The sequence below is a fragment of the Enhydra lutris genome, unplaced genomic scaffold, assembly GCF_002288905.1.
Source record: "Enhydra lutris kenyoni isolate GAN:26980312 unplaced genomic scaffold, ASM228890v2 scaffoldscaffold17, whole genome shotgun sequence".
NCBI classification, from domain to species: Eukaryota; Metazoa; Chordata; class Mammalia; order Carnivora; family Mustelidae; genus Enhydra; species Enhydra lutris.
Window position 1 is genome coordinate 29,853,300 of NW_019154101.1, and position 18,908 is coordinate 29,872,207.

An 18,908-nucleotide genomic window follows, 5' to 3' on the forward strand; every position below is an offset into this window, starting at 1 on the left:
GTGGGTAGGTAGAACTGTGTCACAGTTTCATTGCCTAATCAGAAAAGGGATGGTCCACTCTAGGCAACTCTAAATTTCCTAAACAAGCTCTCCATTTGGGAGGAGCCAGGAGCTATACCCAACCTTGGTTATAAATGAATTTCTCCTACACAGGAATCTTCCACCACTGGTACAGCTTTGCTTTGGAGGTGATCAGTTTTGCCTGCTTGACTCTCTGCTCAAGCACTGCTGGGCCACACAGTTCCAGGTGTTTCCACCAGCAACTCCAGGTGGATGTCACCAGGAGACACCCTCCACTGTGGATGGGGCTGTGACTCAGTTCCTTGCCTCAGTGTGAGCAAACCAGGCTCTAAGACCAGCAAAGCTTTTCATTTGACTCTCCAAATCAAGACATCTGCACCCCATTGAGTTCCTTGTTCAGAGTGCACCACACACTCTTCTGCAGATGAGCAAAACCCACTATTTTGGATTATTGCTTGGACACTGTGGGTGTTAACTCAGGGTGCCAAGATCCCCGAACTGGTAATTGCAAGCCCCTCTCCTTCTCCGTCACAAATAGATACCCAGTGGTTGAGCCCTGCAGATTCCTCTGCAATCACTGTGGGGTGAAACCAGAGTCGTGGCTCTCATAAAGTGACCCACACTACTGAGATGAGTAGGAGGCTTACTGTCCTGTGGGTTCTTTTTTCCCACTGGAAGAGCCAGGGACCCATGGAGGACCTCTCCTTGCAGCCTGGAAGAGTGGCAAAGTAGTCAGTGTGTACGGCTTCTCTTACCCTTTTAATGCAGGCTGATATGGTCTCTGTGATGCAGGGGGTACTTAAGCTTTACCCCATTGTTCTAGGATTCTCTCAGGGATAACTTGGTCTTGAATAGTTGTTAGTTGTTCTTCTGAGTGAGAGTGAAGTCAGGAATGACCTATGTCACCATCTTGGTGATGTCACTCCCTTCAAAAGTGATTTTGAACACTTTAAATTGTTTATTTAAAATTAAGAAAACAATTTCTTAATTTTCTTAATTTTCTTTTGTATTGTTCATTGCTGGTGTATTGAGACACAACTGATTTTGTGTGTTGATATTATACTCTGTATCTTTGCTGAATTTGTTTTTAAGCTCTGGTAGCTTTCTTTGCAGAGAGTAAAATCTTTGAGATTTTCTGTATCTAAGATCATATCATTTGTGATGAAAAATAGTTTTACTTTATCAGAAAGTGTTTTTATATTTAGTTCTTTATTCTATGTAAGAAATCTTTGCCTATCATAAGGTCGCAAAGATACTCTAGGTTTTCTTCCAGCAACTTTGTAGTTTTTACTTTTATATTTAGGTCTAAGATACATAACATTTTTGGTCTGTGTATGGTATAATAATACTACATTATTATGATTACTGCTGCTTCATAGCAAATCTTAAAATCAAATTGTCTCCAACATTGTTGTTTTTTTTTTTTTTTTTCCAGGATTGTTTGGCTATTCTAGGTCCTTCCATTTTCACATATGTTTTAAAAATTAACGTAAATTTTTATAAAATCTGCAGGGATTTTTTAAAAAAAAATTCTTCTTTTGTGCCTCAATTTTGTACAGTTTTTGTTTTCCAGTTTTCAGTGTCACTTTTTTTCCTCCCTGTGTATCAAATCCATTATTAAGCCCTACTCAATGAATTTTTCATTTAGAATATTATATTCTTCAGTTCTAAAAGTTTCATTTGGTTGCCTTTTACTTCTAGTTTTCCACTGATATTTGTCATCTCTTTACTTATTATATTACTCTTTCTCCTTTGAATTCAAAGCATGTTGAAAATAGCTATTTTACTTTATTTTTATTTTTTTCATAATAAACTGTTATGCTAAGGCTAAGCCCTGAGCTTTTAATAGCTCCTTCTGAGCAGGCTATTGGAAATAAATTGTATTTCCTTTCCTAGAGATAATTGTGGCCCTTGCCTTCAAAAAGTTTACTATCCACTAAGTAGAGCAGGACTATTATACCCAAGATGGAAGGCTTAGTGTGCAAACCACTTTTCTAAGGCCAAAGCCTTCAAGATTAAGTAAGATTTAGGTATACAAAAGAGGTAGTGTCAGGGAATTAGCTTATCTGCTAAGTCCAACATCTTTGTCATTTCAAGTTTGCCTCTATTTTCTTCTGGTGGCAGCTTAAATTTTTTTTATTCCTTTGTATAGCTAGTAAATTTGGGGAGTTATGCTAGATATCATGAATCTTAACTTGTTGAGAGTCTGGATTTGATTGTCTTCCTTTAATAATTGCTGAATTTTGTTTGGGCAGGAAGTTAACTTACTTATAATTCAGTTGACTCTTTCAGCGCTTGTTACTAAGATTTGTTAGGGCAGGTTTTGTATAGTCCTTACTCTGTACTACACTGGCCTTCCTCCGAAAGTGTCGTGATTTCAGAGCAGTTGTATGCCCATAGTATCTGTGAGGCCTCTCCACTCTGGCTGGTCACAATTCCTGCCACCCCAGCTCCATGCACTCCTGGTATCTTCAGCCCACTCTCAGTTCCCTAGTAGCCCCATGTGTACCTCATTGAGTCTTTGACCAAAGTTTTAAAAGACCTCTTATGCAGATTTCTATAGTTTCTTCTCTATGTAGTTTTCCCTTCTCTTTTCCTTAGGAGCCTGCACCAAAATTTTAGTCATTCCATTAGCCCCAAACTCAGGTATCTGCCTCCTCATCTCAGCAAAACTAATGGGCATTAGTCTTTGACTCCATCTCTCTGTGCCTAGGGAGAGATCTAGGATATTCAGGGAGGTCTTTCCATGCAATTCCTCTCTCTGTGTGGCCATGGTTCTGTGCTAAGTGTCTTTCAATATCTGAAAGCAGTTGTTTCAAATATTTTGCCATTTTTCAATTGTTGGTGGTCAGATGAGCCCACCGTTACCAATTACTTCACTGTGGCTGGGAATGGAAGCTACCCATATCATTCTTGACATTTTCTTCGTGTTTCACATCTGGTGTCATCTCTGAAACCAGAATTTCAATTTTGTTTTTTGACTGCTACTAATATATGTATAACTCTGAAGCAAAGTAAGAGTATCTGCAAAGGATAACATATGTCTTGTGAAAGTATTACCCTCCTGTAAGATGTAGTTCTATGTTAGGATGCATTTTATAGAAGAAGTTTAAAAAGTATTTGGAATTTCAATTGTATTTAAAGTGAGATTGTGTTTTTATCATAGGCAGTTCCTCTGGATGATTTGTACAGATGACACAAAGGTGTTCATTTAAGTAGAAATACAGTATCTCCAGCATTTAAGGCATTCCATTTCTGCTTTGGCAGAGAGTAAGTACAGATTCCTATCATGTTTGAAATATAGCATCTAATATTTTACGATGAATGAAATATTTCTAGTCAGATCATTTCTGTAAGTCTGCTGGTATGTTTTAACATGAGGATTGTTTTGTGTTGTGTTTAGTTCCTCTACGGTCCCATGGGAACTTTTTAAAGCTAACTGTCTTGTGTACTAATTTAAAACACTCCCCACATTAATATTCCTAATAGGGGAAATATGAAAGCATCAAGATATCATATCACTTTTTCAGGTCAGCTGCATGGGAGTCACTCTCCAGGGTAACTGTGTGTTCAGGTTTTGGAAAGAATCACAAAAGTCTTCTCAAAATAAAAGAACTCCTCTGGCTACGATATGAGAGGATAACAATCTGAGTAGATCTTTCCACTTGTGCTACCAAACACCTCTTTTTTCGAAAGTCTCTTACTTCAGTTTCAGTTGAAAATTAAAGGCAACAGATAAAGAGTGCTTTGTTCGTTTGACCTAACAAGGAGTCTTTTAGGACTTAGGCTAACCTAAGGATCCAGTCTTCCAGATGTTACATCTTTAACTCTCTGGCTTATTACAACTTCCTGAATCTTGCTAAGAAAAAAAAATCTAAGATATAGCCACCTAATAAGATGTTATTAAAAATTATGTAATTTATACACTTAAGTAATCATATCCTTGCTGTGAATTGCTCTTGTGCTCCCTACAAGTACTTATAGATTTATTTTTTTTCTCAACAGGACAATAGTACATCCCTGCTGTGATTGCATAAACTCCATTAGAGTACTTGTGATGTGCTTATGACATAGGTGGTCTTTAAGCAAAACACACTGCATTTTGTTTTTCCTAGTATTTTGATGTGTGCTTTACAGTGGAAATAACTACAGAAACAGGAGACCCAAGTTGAAATTCAGACTTTGCTACTTAATAACTAAAGAACCTTGTGCAAACTAGGTAACCTTTCCAGGACTTACTTTATATGCTAAATGGTTATGAGGATAGTACTTGCTTCACAGGAGAGTTGCGAAAATTAAAGGGGTTCACACAGGTCAGATCAGTGCCTGGCACTTGTAAGCACTTGATAAAACTTACCTGTTGTCGTCATCATCATCATTATTGTTTACAGAGCTCTTTAAAATTAGCTCATTGAGTCTTTACAACAGATATTTAAAGTAAATATTGTTATCCCCATTTTATAATAAGGAAGCCAAACTCAGATACAGGCTTTTGAACATGGTTAAGCTGTATTTTTGTCTCAGTTTTCCTGGGTAACATTAAAACATTCAGACTTTTAAAAAATATTGATGATGAGCCTTTGCTAAGGTTAGCTTGCTTATCTGTTTAAATTAAATAATAATTTCATAATCATTTTTAGTGTCATCCAACATTTTTTTGATAGAATTCAAAACTGTGAGGTATTCTGCTAATAGGAAACATGGCTAGTTCTGTTTAGTTCCCTATAATTTCCTTTACAATTAGAATACAGAACTGTTCATTGTAGTACATGAGAAACAGGATAAAGGTAAAGCCCCTTGCCTGGCACAGAACGTGTCAATCCCCCTGCAGGTTTCTTTTTCCTTTGAAATAAATGTATCTGGGGCACCTGGATGGCTCAGTGGGTTAAAGCCTCTGCCTTCGGCTCGGGTCATGATCCCAGGATCCTGGGATCGAGCCCCACATTGGGCTCTCTGCTTGGCGGGGAGCCTGCTTCCCTCTCTCTCTCTCTCTGCCTGCCTCTCTGCCTACTCGTGATCTCTCTGTCAAATAAATAAAATATTAAAAAAAAAAAGAAAAATAAAAAAAAGAAATAAATGTATCCAAATTTTTGATCTGTTAATCTTTTGAGAAGTTATTTCTCTGATTCTAATTCTCAACTTTCAGGTACACAAGATCCCTTATACCAATGTGGACAATTTATTTTTCAAACCATTTGTAGCTTGACCTCCTGAAAGACTAGTCTGTCTCTAAGACTATTTTTGTATGTTTTCCATGTAATAGGCTCCTCCAACTTTTTTCCATTCCCATTGCAAAGATCTATTACTCAAATGAACTTTGAGAAGGAGATTCACATAAATATCAGTAATTAGAGTTAACTTATCAACCCATAGAAAAATAATCGCAGCCCATGAAGTTCTTTTGGGATCTTATACTGAGTCTGTGATTTAGGTTACTTTCCACTTCGATTTAGGTTACTTTCCACTTCTTTTAAGAGCTAAACATAACCTAGGAAAGGAAAGGTCTTTGAAGTGAGAGCTGGTTGACCATTTCCTGCAAAAAGTGTCCAATCCAGTTGAAAATGTCCTGGAAATGTCTCCAGATTCATCAGCAAGGGCTCGGGGAAGACGTCACTGTGGGATTTCTACCGAACTTTATGTTCTGATAAACAATGTGGTGCTGGTAGTTCCCACTGGTAAATTCTTTTTCTCTTGGGAGGAGCCAGCCAACTTCCTTATTCATTTTCAAGCTTTGTTTAAAGGGCAAAAGAGAGTAAGACAGAAAGAGCTTGGGAGTGGACAAATGCCAAGGAGGACCACCTATTAAAATCAGTGAGTGCTAACAGTATTGGAGTTTCATTCTCTTTCTCTTTGAGTACAACATAAGTAAATAAACAGAGTTTCTTGGAAAATAAACTATTTCCAACTAACCACCACTAGTGTCCTGTTCTAATCTCCATCCTAACACTTTGTGGTGGAATCCAGATGGCAAAAGTTATCTTGGAATTAGTGCTTTTCTGAGATGAATGGCTGTATTCAGGAGGCTGATAGGGTGACATAGTGGTGGTGAAAGCTCTTCCAGCAGCAACAATAACAATGAAAAAACCCAACAGGCGGTTTTGCAAGCTTTACTCCTGAATGGAAGCCAAGAGAACATATTGCTTGTCACCAAATTCAGAATTAAAATAATACTAGAATTTTCACAGAAATAAGCACATGAAAATGTCCTTGCATGTTAGGCTGTTTCCATTAGATTATGGTCACTTATATGAAAATTTTCATAGTAGGATGCATCCCATCATCTGGGCACTTCGAGGGGTTTTATTTTTATTTTTTCAAAGAAAATTACTTAAGTAATTGTTGTCTTTAGAAAGGGACTTTTATTTTCTTCAAGACACAGGACTGATGTGCCAATAAAAATAAATGAATTAAAATGAACTCACAATTTTATTCGAATACCTTTAGAGAATTAAACTAGGCTCCAAAAGCCATACTTACTTGCAGGTTGTGAGGGTTTTAGAATTTGGAGAAATATTCCCAAACCTCAAATAACAACAACCAGAGTCTTCTTTTAACCTGTTCTCCATATCCTTTACTATGACCAAAAAGATTAAAAAAAAAAATTAAAGCTCTGATTCACCTTGTAGTCTTATCCCAATCTCTCATTTCAGTATTTATCCCCTCTCCTACCCTTCCTAAAAGCAGCTACAAAACAAGGAAAAATAAAATTCACTGGGTCAGGCTGAGAAGAGCTGGTTTATAGCTTTCTCTCTCCTACAGTTCAAGCATCCATAAAATGAGCATAGCATTAGGACTCAAATCATAAGGGCTGTTTTCAGTATGGTGTCTATAAAGTCTGACCCAAGTTTCTACTGACTGACACTGTTCATTCTAATTCTTATTTAGATTTTCTCTCCTGCTGACTGTCACTCTCAAGATCTCTCACATTGGAAGTCTTTATTTCCTCATTTATAACTCTGGATAAATGTAAGAGAAAATACAAGCCCAGAGTGGCATATTATATGATTCAGTAAGGTGCTCCCCTGTCCCAAATGGCATGGGAACCAGAGAATCATTTGGAGTTGCAAGTTTCAATAGTGAAACTCTATAGCTTTCTTGGCCCTTATAAAACCAGGTCACAGCTGCCTGGCTTCCTAATTTGGTTTGATGTACTGTGAATTCCCAAGGGGATAAGTCACTCTCTTATTCATATGTGAGTTCAGGAGCCATTCCAAAATAAAAATCAGTCAGAGTTTATCTGTGATTTTAAATGCTCTCTAGCACTCTACAATGCAGATCACCTAGAGCTGACTCTCAGCAAACATTTACCATATTGGAGAGGAATTAAATGACAATTTTTCATCTTTTGAGATAGTAACTTTATTACCGCGAATATTCACAATGATAAAATTGCCGGGGATTTCTTTTTCTGCTCTAGGAATGTTTCACTGAATGTGAAACCATTAACATGGAGAGAAAATGAAAGTTAAAAATAATTGATTATAAAATATCTTAACCATTAAAAAAAATATCTTAACCATGAGATACTGTGGACTATGAGAAACAAACTGAGGGTTTTGGAGGGGAGGGGGATGGTGGGTTGGGTAAACCTGGTAGTGGGTATTATGGAGGACACGTATTACATGGAGCACGGGGTGTGGTGCATAAACAATGAATTTTGGAACACTGAAAAAAAATAAAATTAAGAAAAAAATGAAGAAGAAGGATGTCTAACCGTGGTGGGGGGTGGGAATAAAATATCTTAACAAACAGGGTCTTATGTCAAGTGTATGAGATAGCATTATTAAATATTTCTCTTGTTACCTTCAAGCTCGTAAGAATATCATAAATCACCTTGCTTTATAAGATTTGATGGGGCAGAAAGATATTCCCTGTTGGTCATCAAATTAAGATGCAGTATGACTTTACACATTGTTCCATCTCAGACTTTGGCTGTGTTCTATCTTTGTAATTTCCCAGAGCCAACCACTTCAGGTTATTTGGGTCTCTGCCAGTGACTATGACACAGATGCCTTTAATAAAGGGATCCAACCACCTGGAAGATCTCCTTGCTTTATTAGAACTTTCAAGAGATATCAATCCTGTTTTATTAGTGTTTATTATAAAAGAAAGAAAATAAACTAAAGTAGACAACGCAGTCTGTGTAGTCTGCTTTGTTTTCCTTCTTTTACTGCATAAAATAGAACACTTCTCCTGGAAAAGTTCGTGCAATTCACAACTGTATGTTCAATGGCGACTATCAGTCAAGCTTTGCACTTGGCAAAATAGATACGGTGAAGATGCATGACCTTTCCTGAAGAAGCTACACAGATGTAATATTACTTTAAAAAAAACTTAATGAAATAATCAAAATTAATCTGTAAAATGTGTAGAGATGTTTTTATAATGTCATATGGGGTAGAATATTTAAAAGTATATAAAATTGAGACTAGGTGACTTTATTTTATATGAAATAATGTAATATGTGATAAATAAGGATTCACAATGTTGGGAAAGTAGTAGATCATTCAAAGAATGGTATAAGGAAAACTGACTGTTTAGAAAAAAATATAAATGATACCAATCTCCAACAGAACACCAAAAAAATTAGTTAATGGTTAATTGTATTAAGAACTATATAAAGTAGAAAGAAATGTTTATATGTAATGGCCTTAGGGTAGGGAGAGAGTTTCTAGGATTAAGTCATGGATGAGAGAGCAAATGTGAAATTTGATAACATAAAAATGTAGAAGTCATATATAGAAACCTTTTAAAATTAAAACACAAGTGATAAACTTGATAAAATACTTGCAAAATATGACAACAAATTAATACCCCTAATGATTGAATGTTTCATCCAAACCAACTAATACTGCTAACTATATGTGGAAAAATAGAAAATAAGATAGAAATACACACTAAAAGAAATTCAAAGAGGGGGTGAATATGAATTTATGTTAAACTTTACTGGTAACCAGGAAAGCCAATTAAAACAACAATAATAAATAAGTTTTGGGTTATCATATTCACAATTTTTTTTAAGATTTTATTTATTTGACAGAGAGAGAGAGAGAGAGAGAGATCACAAGTAAGCAGAGCAGCAGGCAGAGAGAGAGGGGGAAGCAGGCTCCCCGCTAAGCAGAGAGCCCGATGCGGGGCTCGATCCCAGGACCCTGGGATCATGACCTGAGCCGAAGGCAGAGGCTTTAACCCACTGAGCCACCCAGGCGCCCCCATATTCACAAATATTTTTAATATAGTAACAACAGTATGAAGGTTCACAAGCAATCTCATTCAATTCTGGTTGATACTGGAACAAATATTCTAGAAATTTGTTTAAGTATTATAAAAAGTTTTAAAGTTATTGTTCTTTAATCTAATAATGCCAGTTCTAGAAGTGTCCAAAACTAGTAATGAAATATTTATGTAAAAATATATTCATCACAGTGTTGCTTATTATTTTTTAAAAATTGGATTGTTCTGTTGTAGAGAAATTAACACCTTGTAGCCTATCTAAGAGAGAGAATTATTTTTTTCCAAAATAACTTAATGACAGGAGGGAAAGCTCTTGAGATATTGATAAGCAAAAAATCTTACATACACTAAAATAATTTTTTAAATACATGTATTTATTCAACAGATAAAATTAATTAAACATGTACTATGTGACAGGCAATGTTCTAAATGTTTTATGCACTTTATCTCTTTAAAACTCACAAAAGTTCTACAAGGTAGGTACTATTTGTATCCTCATATTAAATGAGGGAAATTGTCTCCCAAAGAGGGAAACAGTTAAGGCACTTGCTGAAAAACTTGCCTAACATCATCATTGTTGGAAACAGTAAGGTCCTTATTCTCATACAGTTTACAATCTAAAAGAAAGATATTAATCAAAGACTTGTCAAAACAAATGTGAAATTATAGCAGTGATAATAACCCATAAAGTAGAGGTCCATTCTAAAGGGACTGCCCTAGCCTAAGAGAGGAGGAATGCTTGCTTCAGGAGACAGTGATTGAGCTGACAACGTAGGCAGGAGAAAGTGTTAGCTGGAAAGAGAAGACTACTCCAGGAGGAGGGAACAGCATGTGCAAAAACTTTCTGGCAGGGACTTGCATGGCATGGTGGAAAGAATTGGCAAAGCTAAGACAGAGTTGGAGCAAAGAGAGAATAAGAGAAAATGTGATGTGAGACAATGCTCAGAGCACAACCAGTGGCCCAAAGATTCTCATTTATAGGTAAGCAATGCGGGAGCCTGAGAGGCAAGATGACTTGTCCAAAGTCGCACCATCTACTTGTGACAATCTGAAATCAGACCCCTCTGGTTGCAGGACCAGGAGTTTTTCTACCACATTATTTGCTTTAGAGCAGAGGTTTTCAAACTTTTTGAGTAGTAGAATCTTACACAAAATTTCCAATAGAAGAAAGAGATCAAAATATTGTAGTAATATAAATATAGTTTTTTCTAATTTCGAAGTATAATTTTTACTTGCAAAGCCAGCCAGTGAGAAGAATGGGAGCTGTTTTAATAACACAAACATATAAAGAATGGGTGATGGGTGAAATTTGTAGTTTTATATCAAACTCAGCATACAATGTATTTCTGTATTTTGTTTTTTCTGTAATATGGGGGAAGTTCTGTTTCAACCGATGAAGTGGCTGCAAATGGTAACAGTTTTAATAGTTTGTATGGCAATCCTGGAATAGTGTCAATTAAATTGTAACTGAAGCTGAAAGAAAAGTAGAAATTCTTCTATTTTGACAGTAAATTGTTAAAAATATCGAGCAAGTACTATATTCCTTAATTGTCAAGAGTTCAACTTGGAAGATGTCAATGACAGATTCCTCAGATCTTCAGTGAACCCTGGTGAATGTCATCTTAGTTTGTGCAAGTGGCTATAACAAAAATACCATAGACTGGGCAGCTTAGACAACAGACATTTCTCTCTCATATTTTTGGAGGCTGGGAATTCCAAGACTGACACACCAACAGATTTAGTGTCTAATAAGGGCCCATTTGCTCATTCATAATTGGCCATCTTCTTGCTGTGTCCTCACATGGGGGAGAGGGACAAGGGAGCTCTCTGGGGTATCTTTTTATCAGGGCACTTATCCCATTCATAAGGGCTCCACCCTCATGACCTAATAACCTCCAAAAGTCCCACCCCCTAAAATCATCATATTTGAAGGTGAGCTTCCAACATACAAATATAGGGTGACACAAATGGTGGGGGACACTTAGTCCATAGTGAGTGTTATAACATTATGAGACATTCAATATGTCATTTAAAAACCCCTCAGATTACCCAGGAGTGAGATATCTCACTCTGCCTTAGCTAGATAGTCACATGTGTTTCCATTCAAATGTATTTCACTGCTGACACTTTCTCTGTGGTTTTAAGCATTCCTGTAATGTGATCCTGCAGTGCCAAATTGAGCTTGTGATGTTTACTGCAAAAAAAGTCAGCAAGGTATGCAAACCAGGGAAAACAAATTTTTGAAAAATATCTCACTAGAGGAAATTTTTATTTCTTTGAAGATTTTATTTATTTATTTCACTAGAGGAAATTTTTAAAAAAATGAATTTTTATCAACACCTTTCCATAAAACTTTGGTATGAAAAAATCTAGAACTAACATTACAAATATTGACATCTGTGATTTAAAGACAATTTCTTAATAATATTTACAATTAGAATGATCTTAGACTGTTGCCTTGACAGATCTTTTTTAGAAGCTTATATTCTCCTATGACACATAAGTAGCTTTTCAGAAATAGCTTTTATACAAGGCATGAGACACTGGTTTTTTCCCCAACATTCTTTTTACACCACCTCCATAGCCTTTCTAAAAAATTCTTATTATTTTACTTTTCTGTCTTGTTGTTTGTTGGTATGTGAAAAACCAATCTACCCACTCAACCTAACCATTCCTTCTATGTGACAAGTGTTTAATAAAATACCGTATTTTTCCTGCAAAAACCTACTGAACAAGGAAAGAAAAAGAAAATCAGCAGTAGTGATACTCTTGAAATGTTGAATTTATAAATAGTATACATAATCTTAGTCATTAAATAAATTTATCAGTTCTGTTGTGTTCATGTTCTTAGACTGTTTTCTGGGTTATAACACTGTGGTGCTAATTGTCTAATTGCCTGTACAATAGCAGCCTACTCATCCATTATACTTGTTAGCACATAGTTTAATGAGCCTTCTCTGGAGAAAAATGTGTTTCTTCCCCACATACTATATGATACTTTTTGTCATTACTCCAGTTTTTTCCCTGTAACATTTATGCCAAATTAACCTGAGAATCTTATTTTTATGCTCACAATGTTTTGTTTTAAAATAACACTGTAAGTTGGCAGGAAAGATAGAACCATTGTACAAAAATTTCACAGCCTACAATGCTGTGAGGAATTGAGTGATTATTTTCCCTGCAAAAAGTGAACCCTATAACTGATAACACTCAATGCAATTTCCAGGTGGCTCTCTGGGAGATTCTTGTGCATGTTGCTTTCATTTTATTCACAGTGTGGTGAACAGTGGTGACAAAATCCACTGATGTTGGTATATCAAGTTATTATTTTATGTCTACACTCTTGTCCAATCCACTGTCATTTTCTTTCCAAAGTCTAGTTTTAAAAGATTACCTATTTCCAATATAAAAGTCTTGTTATATCATATTTTTTAAAAAACTATAAATACAAAAGTTCATTTAAGGGTACATAAAATTTACAATGAGATTAGGGGAAATACAAACAAAGATAAAAAAGCACTTACTAGTTCACGTACAAGATTTATCTGTAACTATGCTATCCATATGTGGCTCCTGATTGAGATTTGCTGTAAGCATAAAATATACACCGGATTTAGAGCATTTGGTACAAAAAATTTAACATATTTCATCATTAATTTAATGCTGAAATAATATTTTAGATATTTTGGGTTAAGTGAAGTATGCTAATAAATTAACTTCACTGCTTCCTTTTCCTTTTTTCAGTTTTGGTTTTTCCTATTTTCCTTTTTATAAGCTGGCTGCTAGAAAACTTAAAATTACGTATGTGGTTTGAATTATAGGTCTAATGCGTAACACTGGTCTCTGATAAATCACTAGTATTCAGTCACTTATTCCATGTCAAAAGCATATGTTGAGCAAATGTGCCTGAATTTACCTGGCACTGACTGAGTGAGATACACAGAAGCCATTCCAATGTACCTGCTTGGTTAATTTCATATGAACAGACATGCACAGACCTGCAAGAACCATCATTGTTCTAGTCAAGGATACAATCATGAGAAGTTCAAATATAAGGCCAGAGATGACAAGAGACACTCTATTCTTGAGGTTACAAGTAGCTTGACAGTGATCTTTTCTATCAAAATTGTTAAAGAACTGTTTAGTTGTGCATATTTTTATTACATTTTTAACTTCTTAAAAATATTTTAATTGAAATGTTTGTCAAGTAATCAGTACTGTCCCTGAAGTGAAATACATCTGAAAGGTACATGGTTCCACAAAACCTATTTGAAAGTTACTGCTTTAGAAGAATTGTCATGGGTAGTTAGGTTTATTAATCAAATATATGTATCAACCACTTTAGCTTTGTTCCTTCTCTCTTTGATTTAGAGTAACAGTTCTCAGACTCTTGTGTGCCTGATAGTGCGGAGACTAATTCAGCAAGTCTGTGGGGATGTGGGGTGGGTTCTGAAATGTTAATAAGTTTCTACTCTGAGTCAATGAGTCTACCTATCAAGAAGCCCATTGAGGGCCCGTGTTGCCCGCCAAAGTCTTAAAATACCTCTCAGAATGCTGCCTTTGAAGTCATTAAGCTGGATCCTGAGACAGACTGCTGGGTCTGAGAAATGATGGCCAACCATTGTTACCAAAAAAGCAGCTGACATTCCATTTGTTACTGTTCAGAGTAAATTATTTAGATTTTTTTAATTGACTTGTGAATTTTGGAAAAGAGCACACAAGTCACAAATCCTAGTGCATGCATAAAGATAAAGTCATTCTAAGATAATGAATGAAAAGTGCAGGAGAGTGTCTGTCAGAGAGAAAATATTGCCTTCTTTCTTTTTCTTTTTATGTGTTGTGTGTGTGTGTGCGCACGCACATGTGCATGTGTATTCAGAAGAGGGATTCTCTGTCAATGTGCTATTCTACCAGCTATGTATAGAAACTAAAAAGTTGTTTAATCATGGACATGGGTTATAGTTATTTAAATCTGAATATGTCCTTCTGGGTTTCCAATCCTGTTGCTACATGCCATTCAACTTCTGTCAATTACTAAAAACCAAATTCTCAAAAGAAGAAAATTTCTACTTGCAAGAAGCAAACTACTAGAAAGATTTTTTTTTTTTTAAGTGAATTGAATGTCAACACTGGGTATTTCTTAATAAACTAACAGAAAGGTCCCCATAGAGCAGTGAAATATCACATAAAACACATACAAAATATAAACCAAAACCAATATTTTGTTATCATTACATAGGAGTATATTACATCCAGATGGAAAGACTGGCCTTACTTGGACTTTTCCTGACTTCGGTGGTTTGTGCGTCCATTAATTTTAAATAGAGTATACTTTTGAAAAGTTCCTATCTTGCTGAGGTAGAATGAGGTTTTAGTTCTAGACCATTTCTCTAGGCTACAATCTATAGTACAGAGTGCTATTCTGAGTCACATTATATTTTTAAACAACTATTTTCAGTATATTTATAAAGATGCAGTAATTCCTGTGGTCCATAAGGTTAGTTATGCTTGTTTATGCTTATCTTGAGAGGGGAAAATTTAGTTGATAGTATATTTTGACTATTTTTTTGAAGTGTAAAAGCTGACAGAATGAATAATGCCTTACAGAATTACTGGAAAATTCTCTTTTTGTTAAACATGTATGAAGTCTGCCGATTATAAATCTAGCCATTGCAGAGTAGTTTTCAAATTTGTTTTCTTAATTCCATTATTTTTCTTGAATGAGGTTATCTTGAGAAAAAAGTCAAAATACATAATCAATAAAGGGCTAAGTCCTTAGAGAACAGTATCCTTCTAGCAAGACTGCCCTTCTATATTCTTGACTTACTTTGCTTGTGACCAAGTCTATGAAAGGAAGTACACAAGAGCTATAGGAATAAACTCAAATAATTTTGAGGTGGAAAGATGGTCAGTGGTGAGGGACTTGCCTAAGGTCATCAAGCTGGACCTGCGATGTAAGGTTCTTATATTCCTGACACTTGGAGCTGGTTGGAAGTGTACTCTTTGCTCATTATTAGACTATGTTTGGAAGAAAAATCACAAAAGAAAAAAAAAAAATAGGTCCAGAAGGGTTTGAGAAACATCTGGTCTAACTCTCCTGTTTTCCAAGGTAACACTAAAGGACACTAGCATCAGCACCACCAGAGGTGATTTTTAGATGTTTAAATTCCTAGGTCCTTCTATTTTTTTCTCTGTCATGGTAGAACCCAGGATTACCCATTTCAACAGACACATCAGATGACTTGTATGCCAACTAGAACTTGAGAATCAATGCATCTTACATATAACATTTTTAAAGAAAAATGCAGATTATCTTTATATACAAAAAGTATATAAAATAAAATATATATTGAGATAGGCAATTTGGAAAACTGACCCCAATTAAGAGGAATTAATTATGAGAGCCGTCTTGGAGGAAAGCAGGTGAGCAAGTGAAATGTGCGATGGTCCTACATTATTGAGGTTTGATGAAGTAAGAGTGCATCTTGGACGAATGCACAGAAGTGGATATGAATAAGCACACACATATGGAGAATATTACATCAGTGGGATCTAGGAATCATACTGGGAAGCGAGAGAAAAATAAGGCTGCATGGAAAGTGATTCTCACAAGATAAATGTTATCGTTTGTCAAGTTTTCATGCTTCTAAATGCCTTAAATTTTACAAGTGTTTGTTTTTGGTAATGAACTGAAATGCACAATAGCAAAAAAAATACATGTTTGTTATTTCTATTTGTCAGAGCTTTAATTTAAGAATTAATTGTGTTATCTAGGTCATGTTGGGGATCCAAAGAGGAGAAATGTTTTCATCCTTTAAGGAGCTTAAAATCCAAACAGGAGTAATGAACCATTAATATAAAAAATGCTGACCATAGAAAGAGGCAAATTGGTGTAAAGATTTGGAGAAGGGAAGAGTGATGTCACATATGGTGAGCAAAGCAGTGTGGCGGGGTGGAGATGGTTCACAGGGGAGGTGGTCTTTAAGCTGGATCTGGATGGGCAGGTGGAATTTTTTTACATGCATTGGCCACTGTCACTGCTTAAAATTGAATTTGGGTTTTAAGTTTCAGCCATTTTAAATGAACTTGCCTCAAAAAGAAAGTTTATCTTTTTCTTTATTGAATTTATTTTTCCAAAACAAATAAAATGTCCTTATCTCTTTTGGATTGAGAGTAAGCAAGAAAATAGGGTTTAGTTCAAAAACTATAAAATAATCATAAAATCAACATAATAATTGTAAGTGTTAAAAACTTGCAAATGATTAGATCTTTCTTCTCATAAACATTTTTAATGTCTTATGCAATTTTTCAGCCATATGTTTAGTTACATACAATATGGGCCTCAAACTATATTGTATGTTGGTACAGAGAAAGGAGACATTTAATCTTGAAATTTGATTGTGGGATTTTTTTCTCTTTGCTACATCTAAACTTCAGAATGCCAGCAGATCATAAAGAATATGTCTCCCTGTTTACACAAAAAGCAGAGGTCCAAGAATAAAACTAATCCCCCTACACTGAATTCTGTTCTTTTCCTATACTACTCATTCGTGCTAATAACAGACAATTAATTACGCAATGCCTCTGCCTTACTTCACTCTAAAGGTCTTTGTTCTCCAGCAAGACTATAAGAACTCCAGTATCAAAAGAGTATCAACGATTTTTATTTTTTTGTTTTATTGCTGTTTTGAATCCAGGTATTCTCATACTTGGGACACCCAGCACTGTTTTTACTTACTCCTGGATTACTATGTAGACTTTGTGGGACTTCTCTTTTGTTCTATTAGAGTCACATGTCTTTCACCCCTGTTTCCTTCCTTCCTTCCTTCCTTCCTTCCTTCAACAAACATTTATTAAGTGCCAATTAAGTATGAGACACTGTAGCTGAAGATAAATTAGGGAACTTACCTGCCTTTTAGTCTAGGGAACTACCTCAGTGTGTAAGTGCTTTCATAGAGGTCTATCCTGAGTGCCACCATGGTGTTCAGAAGAAGCAGTCTGCAGAACGTTAGAGGTTGAAGAAGGCCTCCAGGAGGGGCAGGTGGTGTCCAAGCTGTAACCTGAAAGAAGATAAGGAGGAACCCTCGGTGAAGGGGCAGGGGCGTACAGTACATGGAATAGTGAAACTGTAGGACGGTAGCTCGGTAAGCCGACAGCAGTGTAGGGAGCAAGAGCCAGGAGATGCAGGACCTTCTGTGCCAGACTAAGAATTCTGGGTTATTTTGTGGGGAAGGGTAGACATGAAAGTCTTCTGAGCAGGGAAATGACTGACTCAGACTGTAGACCAATCTGGCTGTGCTGTGACAATGAGAAAACTAAGAAGGGAGGATTTATTAGGCAGCTGTGCAGAAATCAAAGTGCATGATGAGAGGGCTGGAACTGGGGTGCTGGCAGCAGGAAAGGGAAAGGTAGATGGATCTGAGTCGAAACGAAAGGACTTGAAAAATCATTAAATTATTCTGAGGCTGAGGGAAGTAGGAGTGGGAGGTAGCAAGAGTAAGGAAGAAATCAAAGAAGACACTGACGGTTCTGGCCTATGCAACTGAACGAGAAAACAAGGCAGAAATAAAAAATGTCATAAAAATTATTTTCAGGCTATTCGCCTTCCACATATCTGAGTGGTGTGTGCATGACCAAGACTTTAATTTACATTTACTTTATCATCCACCGTACGATTTCTGGGGCCACTTGGAGTTACATATGTAATTGAAAGTTTGTGTTATATTTCATTTTTTAAAAGTATCATTTGCCAGAGCTCTTTGACTTTCTTATTCTGATCATCAAAATAGTTTCCTTATTCAGAAGCATTCTTGCCAACTCACCTAACCACATGTTTGAAACACCGGCTGTTAATAGGTTGGCTGGTATTTTATCTTCCTTAAAATTTGCCTTACATTAAAAGTTTTGCACATTAAAGGTCAGAAAAGATATTGCTTTTCCTTTTTAGGTAGCAAAAGCCACGGACGGGTCTAAAATCTGAAAATAAAATAAAAACTTAGTAAATATTTTACGTAACTAACACATACACCTAATGAGTAGTTAATGTAAAGATACTCAAAATCAGATCCTGGTTTTAGAACTTTGTTTTGAGACAAATTCCATAATTTTACTTCCTTATTCAACTAAGTGCTCTCTTAAAAGTATAATCTTCCATGATCTGATATGGGCGATAGTATCAGAAGGACTGATGGCCTGTTTGTACAGATGAAATCCAGAATGCTATCCAACATCAAGATTATTCACTTTGAAAACAAACAAACAAAAAAGATTTACTCTTGGGATTTAGATGAAGAAATGTTTCACTAACAGAGAGCTAGCTCTAAGGGAACGTTGGCAACGGTGAATGTGAAAGGTATGAATGGTGGCAGGCCAGGAAAACAACTGAATATTACTTCCTTGATTCCAAACGCTTAATATTTTTGTTTGTAATAAATGAGTAACACTGATCAAAATTTTTTCCTGGAATCATAACAACAAAATATATTACAGGAAGTGTCACAAGAGAATGTCTCCTGTCTTAATAACTTCAGAGTAAATAGAAGATTTCAACACGAAGAACTTTGTTCTACAGTGAGGTTATTAGCAATGTGAACTAAATGTTATTTTTTGGAACATTCTGAGGTTTTAATTCCAGACTTTAAGCTTGGTTTAAT

General features: G+C 35.8%; 1 protein-coding gene across 1 annotated transcript in view; it reads left to right on the forward strand.

Moving 5' to 3' along the window:
• The window catches only part of LOC111147667 (phosphodiesterase 7B), a 308,013-nt gene that overhangs the window by 67,310 nt on the left and 221,795 nt on the right, over positions 1–18,908 (forward strand). The window lies entirely within an intron of this gene.